Source organism: Rousettus aegyptiacus, unplaced genomic scaffold (genome assembly GCF_014176215.1).
Source record: "Rousettus aegyptiacus isolate mRouAeg1 unplaced genomic scaffold, mRouAeg1.p scaffold_m13_p_2, whole genome shotgun sequence".
NCBI classification, from domain to species: Eukaryota; Metazoa; Chordata; class Mammalia; order Chiroptera; family Pteropodidae; genus Rousettus; species Rousettus aegyptiacus.
Window position 1 is genome coordinate 29,498,692 of NW_023416295.1, and position 7,060 is coordinate 29,505,751.

Below are 7,060 nucleotides of genomic sequence, written 5' to 3' on the forward strand. Positions count from 1 at the left end.
GGGCTTAAGTTTCTTCTTAGAGCAGTTTTTTTCAAGTTTGCTTTTATTAACTGAAGCCTACTTCTTTTGGAGGGGATGCCTTAAGATCCTAGAATTAATATTAATCCTTGCTTCGTTACATGTTCTCATCTTTGGTCTATGACTAGCCATCTTTTTTATTATTATTATTTCCACTTAAATACTCTATTAATAATAAAATGGAATGGATCACCTGTGAACCCCTAACTCAGCCTAAGAACTACAAGTGGTTGTCTTAAGTGTGGTCCCAAAAGAGCAGCTTTAGCACCACCTGGGACCTCATTAGAAATGCATATTCTTAAGCCCCACCCGACCACCAGCACTCCTCAATCCTGTTCTCCTCCCAGAGGTAATCATCGAACTGGATTTTGTACTTTTGCATTCATGTTATCACATATACAATATGACTAAGCAGCATACTGCTTCATTTTGCTTGTATTTGAACATTTTTAAAGGGATATCATAACTACATGTAGTCTTCTACTTTTCACTCAAGAGTTAGTTACTAAGATTCATCCATGTTTTTGCCTGTAACTCTAGTTAATTCATCCTGACTGCCTTATAATAACTTATGAATGGAGGCATATGGTAAATTTGATCTGATTTCTATGGTGATACAGAATGTGAACCAGTCTAATTCCCTATAGGAGTTCCATAAAGAACAACAAATACCCTTTGGGTATTTAGTTGATGTACTCTATTCGATTTAGCAGTTTAAGAAGGGCAAATGAATAATAGGTAAAACTTAAAACTGGAGTGTATGTACACCCTGAAGAACTAGGAAACAAATCCAGTTCAGAGAATTCAGGTTCTCCAGCAATATTTTTTTCCCTTTTCCCATGGAATCTATTCTTCAGCATTCAAACATGCTATTTTTTTTCTTCTATCTTAAAAAGAAAAAAATTCTCAACCTCCATTGCTGCTCCATTTCTTTCCTTTATAGCAGAACTCCTTGAAACAAATGGCTGTTGATGCACATTTGAGTAGTTCAAGTTTTTCCTCTTAAGAATAGAACTGCAATTAACTTTCTTATTCATATCTCCTAGTACTTATATGCTAAAGTTTCTCTTAGATATATAAAACTTAGAGATTGATGGATCACAGAAGATGTGAATGCTCAATTTTGAAAGATAATGCCAAGTTATTTTCCAACATGGTTAAACAGATTTACATCCCTATCAGCAACATACCCTTTAAAAGATCTCTCCAATACTTAGATATTATCTACTTCATAATTTTTTGCCAGTCAAACAAGTATAAAATGTTATTACACTTAGGAATAATAGCCAAAAGATGGAAACAACCCAACTGTGTTTATCATCTGATGAACAAATGTGGTATAGCCATACAATGGAATATTATTCAGCCATAAAAAAAGAAGTACTGATACATACTACCACATACATAAACCTTTAAAATATTATGCTAAATGAAATAAATGACACAGAATACCACATATTATGGATTCTATTTGTATGAAAGATCCAGAATAGACAAATTCATAGGGATAGTAGTTGCCATGACAAGGGTGAAAGTTGGAATTGAGAGTGAATGCTTAAAGCATATAGGTTTTCCTCTTGGGGTGATGAAAAAGTTCTGAATCTAGATAGCGATGATCATGGTACAATATTGTGAATGTACTTAATGCCACTGAATTGTACACTTTAAAATGGTTGAAATGGTAAGTTTTACATTGTATTTATGACAATTAAATGTTATCTCTGTGTGGTCCTGATTTGCATTTCCTTAAATAGAAGTAAAGTTGAGCATCTCTTCATATATTTATTAACCATATATTTCTTTGCCTGTGAAGTGCCTATTTATATTTTGCATCTACTTTTCTATTGGCTTGTCTTTTTATTTATTTACAGGAGTTCTTTATTCTTGGTACTGTTCCTTTATTGGATGATACTTTGCAAATATCATCTACCAATTAGTATCAAGTCCTTTCATATTAAAGAAGCTTATTGAATCAAAGTTCTTAATTTTAATGTCAAATTTATCAAAATTTATAATATGATTGTCATTTTATGATTTATTATTTATGAGTATTCTATGATTATCCTTTTGCACAGTAGTGTGGTGTTAGAGTAAATATCCATATTTTCATATAAAAGTATAAACTTTTTGCTTTTGGTGTTCAATTTCTTTATGTCAAATTGAAATTTTTATATGTGATATGAAGTAGGGATGCAGTTTCTTCCCCAGAGAAAATCAATTATTCTACCTCCATTTCCCTACTGATCTGCCGTACCACTTCCATCATATATTAAATTTCCCTAGATGCAGGTTTCTGTTTCTAGCCGCTCTATTCCGTTGCACTGGTTAATTTGTGCTTGCTAAAAAACAGCTTTAATTACTATAAATTTATAATAAGTCTTACTGTAAGGAGAACTAATCTCTCTTTATTCTTTTTCAGAAATATCTTGGATGTTCTTGGCCCTTTTATCTTCCACATAAATATTAAAATCAACTTGACAAATTCCATGCAAAAACTTGTTGGGGTTAATGTCACCATTGCATTAAATATATAGCTCAGTGACATCTGTCAAGGGTTTGGAGGGAGATATATTTACAATATTAAGTGTTCCTGAAAATGAGTATGCATGTCTCTCCATTCACTTAAGTATCCCTTGATGCTGTTCAGTAATGTTTTATGATTTTCTGCATACAAGTTAGGCTTATATTTTGGTAGATTTATTACTAGAAAAAAATTACATAGTTTATCAATAATTCAAATCGTGTCCCTTTCTGAAAATTATGTTTTTTAATTGTTATTGGTGTACAAAACTAATAAAATCTAAGCTGCTGTACTCTGAAGGAAGAGTGGCAGGCGAACCCAATGCCCAGCCTGCTCAGCCTCACCTTGTGATCAAAGCCCACTCTCTTCATCAGAGCAGCATCTCTGCCATACATAGTTTGAAAACTTCTCATTTAGAAGAATGAACAGTTCATAATAGTCAATAATTTTTTTAAAAAAGTAATAATATTGTGAACTGATGGACATTGAAAGATTATGAAGCCATAAATAATTTTGAATATGTAGTGTTGAGAAGCTAAACTATATAGAACAAAATAAAAACTCAAAGTACAAATCTCAGTCTATGTACCTTTTAAGTATGTGATGAGTACGGCAATTCTAATCATTAAAGAATGGCTTTTTCAATGAGTAAGTAGTGCTTTCACTAAGTCATTAATTAACTAGGAAATTTGACTACATTATGAAACTAACAGTACATTAAATAGTTAAAACTCAATGTTGGTCTGCTAGCTTATGAATTTTGGACAGCATAAATTGGCTTTTTCATCTTTCTGTCCACTTAATGCCTTACATATATAGTAGGTGCTCCAGAAAAACCTGTTGAATTGTTGTTAAATTTACTTCTTTAGAGCAGAGCCACATAAAATAGTTTGGATTTAAAAGTTACTATTATGCAACAACTTTTCTCCATTAGGAGTGGGTTGAATGATACACAATTATCTCTTAGAAGCTTTAAGACTTTGGTGAACTCAAGTGTTCCAAACTTGGGTAGTAACTGAGAATAATAAGTTACCAATTATGGAGAATGTTTTCATAAGGTCCATTCATTCCTTAAAGGACTAAGTGAACCCACACTAGAACATAAGCAAGAATTGATAATACATGTCTATCATATCCAACCACATAGTCGGGAAACTCCACTTAAAATACAGAACTGAAAGCTGACCTTGACATCTATAACTGTCCGCAAACAAATATAATTTAATATAGAAAAAATAACAAATGTTAGGAAACATTTCAAAAATTTATCCTAATTACTATAAATACTCCATATATGACAAGCCTGGGAAAACATGATCGGTAAAAGATTATCTAAGAAAACAACCCTGGTTGTGACAGGTGGATATCAGAGTGGAAGAGAAGTGACTTAGATCCATATCTTATACTTTATCTTACAATTGCCAGTTATATCAGAGTAAAACAAGAAGTAAAAGTGGAATGAATAGGTGGAGCACAGATTGTTAGGACAGTGAAACTACTCTGTATGATACTACAATGGCGGATACATGGCATTATATTTTGTCAAAACCCATAGAATGTACAACACCAAGAGTGAACTGTAATGTAAATGACGGACTACAGGCAATAATGATATGTCAGTGCAGGTTCATAGATAATAACAAATGTACCGCTCTGGTATTCAATGTTGGTGGAAGGTCATGTGTGTGTGGAGACAGGGAACTCTGTACTTTCCACTCAATTTTGCTATGAAGCTAATATTGCTCTAAAATATTATTTATTTATTTTTAAAAACTAGAAAGCAGAACATTTGTTTCAAAATGAGAAATGTACTATTAAAGAAATGTACATTTTTCCTAAAGACAAAATGGAGAGGTGAAAATTTTTTTGACTGAAATATTTGTTTAAAAATATAGAGTCATTAAAGGGATACAGAGTAAATATATGTAATAACCAACTAAAGCTCACTGTCCAAAACACAGTTTAAAAGAAAGAATGTATATGTTTAGTGCCGTAAATAATTTTATGGCCAACCACATATTTCTATAAGTATAAGTAATATTAATGAATTATTTACTCATTAGAATACATTTTCTCAGAGTGTTACTTTCTAACTGATTTCCTTCTATGTAAACTATTTCCTTTGATCATTTATAAAGTAGAAACTAAATATTTAGGAAATAATCTAAAATGGAGGAAAAAGTAATCTTTACAAAAATCATCATAAATATTTGAAAATAGCCAAAATTTTAGCTATTAAGCATTATATTAATACAATGAAATCCCATATAATTGTTAAAATAGTAGGAATGTGTGCCATATTGGTATATGAAAATGTGTTTTTGAAATATCATTAAGGGTCAAATAAAATTTCATTTCATTGGAATTTTGGTGAGAAAAATAATTTTCACAATGGCTCAGCTGTGAGCTAAAGGAACTATAGTTCCTTTTTTTAAAGATAAATTCTTTAAGAACTTAATGATGCATCGTATTGATTCGTTCAGTCATCAACTATCAACTGGACTTCTGCAGTACTCTTCTGACTGGTCTCCCTCCATTCTTGCTTCCATTAAGATTATCTTCCTCAAAGCAGCCATAGCGACCCACCAAAAATATAAACTGGTGTTATTTGTCTACTTCAAACTCCTCCTTTGATTTTTTCCATTTAATTATTTGATTCTCCTTTCTTGCCTACAAATAAACCACAAGTTCCCTTCATATGGCATATAAGACCCATTATAACCTAGCTCTTCACCTCCCTCATAGCTTAGTTTTCTTTCATATTTTATATTCGAGTAATTTTTAAGTGTTCTATGTTCAAGTTTATGCCATACCATTTCATGATTTTGTGACATTGCTCATACTTTCCCCTTTTCCTGGCATATGCTCCCCACCTTTCTTTATCTATCCTATACATATTCATCCTTTAAGACAGTTCATACATCAGCCTCCAAGCTGAGTTGGAAACCTCTTCTTGGATTCCATAACATTCTATACATTCTTTATCTCAGCAGCCACCAAATCATGTTGAAATTATCTGTTTATAAGTCTGCCTTCCCCATTAAACCACAAGTTTCTTTTAGGCAGAAGCCAAGTTTAGTCACAAATGTCCTGCCTGCATCATTTCAGTGCCTGCAATCTAGCAGGCACTTAATAAGTATAGTGAGTACTTAATAAATAATCTTCCAGGCACTGCAATAGAAACTAGTGAACTTCAAATATCCCATTTTCTGCCATCCAGGAACTCACAGGCCATCATACAAAAGAGGACATGAAAAATGACAGGCATGAAAGCACTGTGAATAGTTGAATGAGTCACACTAGGTCAGAGTGTGCTGTCTTCTTAGCCAAATTTACCCAGAAATTGCTTACCACCAACCATGCTCATCCTTGAGAACGAAGAACTATGGAATCTTCCTCTGTTAAAAACATTACTGAGAAGTAAACTATTTAAAAACGAGTAAACAAAAGGAAGAGACAAGAGGTCATAGTGATCTACAAACTAAATGATCCATCCCCCCTTTGAGGTTTCACGTGCACTCTTCAATGTGATTAAAAAACCTTTTCAGGCTTGTGTTCTCTAGATTCCGAAATGTGATCAGGGTTTACTTTGTAAATAATGGGAGCGGTGGCAGAATCACTTCCTTTCTGTTACTACTCTCAACTCTTGTTTCATCATGTAAGCACATTAACAAATTTATCTTGTGCTTTTAGGCAGGCATGGTGTTAGGATGTGAGATAAGATTAGCTCATTCAACCTTCATAACAAGCCTATGAAGTAAGTACTATTATTAACTCCATGTTATAGGGGAGGAAATCGAAACTTGAAGAGGTCAAGTAACTTGCCCAATATCATGTCTCTAGTAGACATTAAAAGCAGGATTGAACCCACATGGTCTGATTTCAGGGCTCACAGTTTTGATGAATGCACCATACTACCTGGCCCATATATAGTGAAATGCAATAAACATTCATTGCTATTAGTTGATTATAAATTATTCTTGACTTAAGATAAATTGCAATTTATAAGACTGAAAGAATCAAATTGTCAGTTTTTTTTTTTTTAATTAAGGATGCCTTGGGACCTGTAGAAGTGTTATTAGAGACTATCATAAGCCTTCTAAAAGTAGAATATTTTAAATTGTAAGGATATTGGGAAAACTAATTATCCACATATCTGTCTCTCCTTTGCACTTAAAGTCTTTTTATTAAAATATTTTAATATAAATTTTTTGTATTTGGCAGTTTTAATCAATATACAATTTTTCCACCAAAAAGAACCTTCATGTGAAAGGAAATCCTCAAAAGCGCTACTGAAAGACAAAAGTGTCTGTTTAAAAAAAAAAAAAATGTTTCTTTTTCTCCTTTTAGACTCCAGAAAGTTTCCTCATAAAACTGACTTCCTTTCTGGAAGTGATTTTTGTTTCAATGATGTTGAGATCCATTTCTTTCATTTTCTCTCTCTCTCTCTCTCTCTCTCTCTCTCTCTCTCTCTCTCTCTCTCTCTCTCTCTCTCTCTCTCTCTCTCTCTCTCTCTCTCTC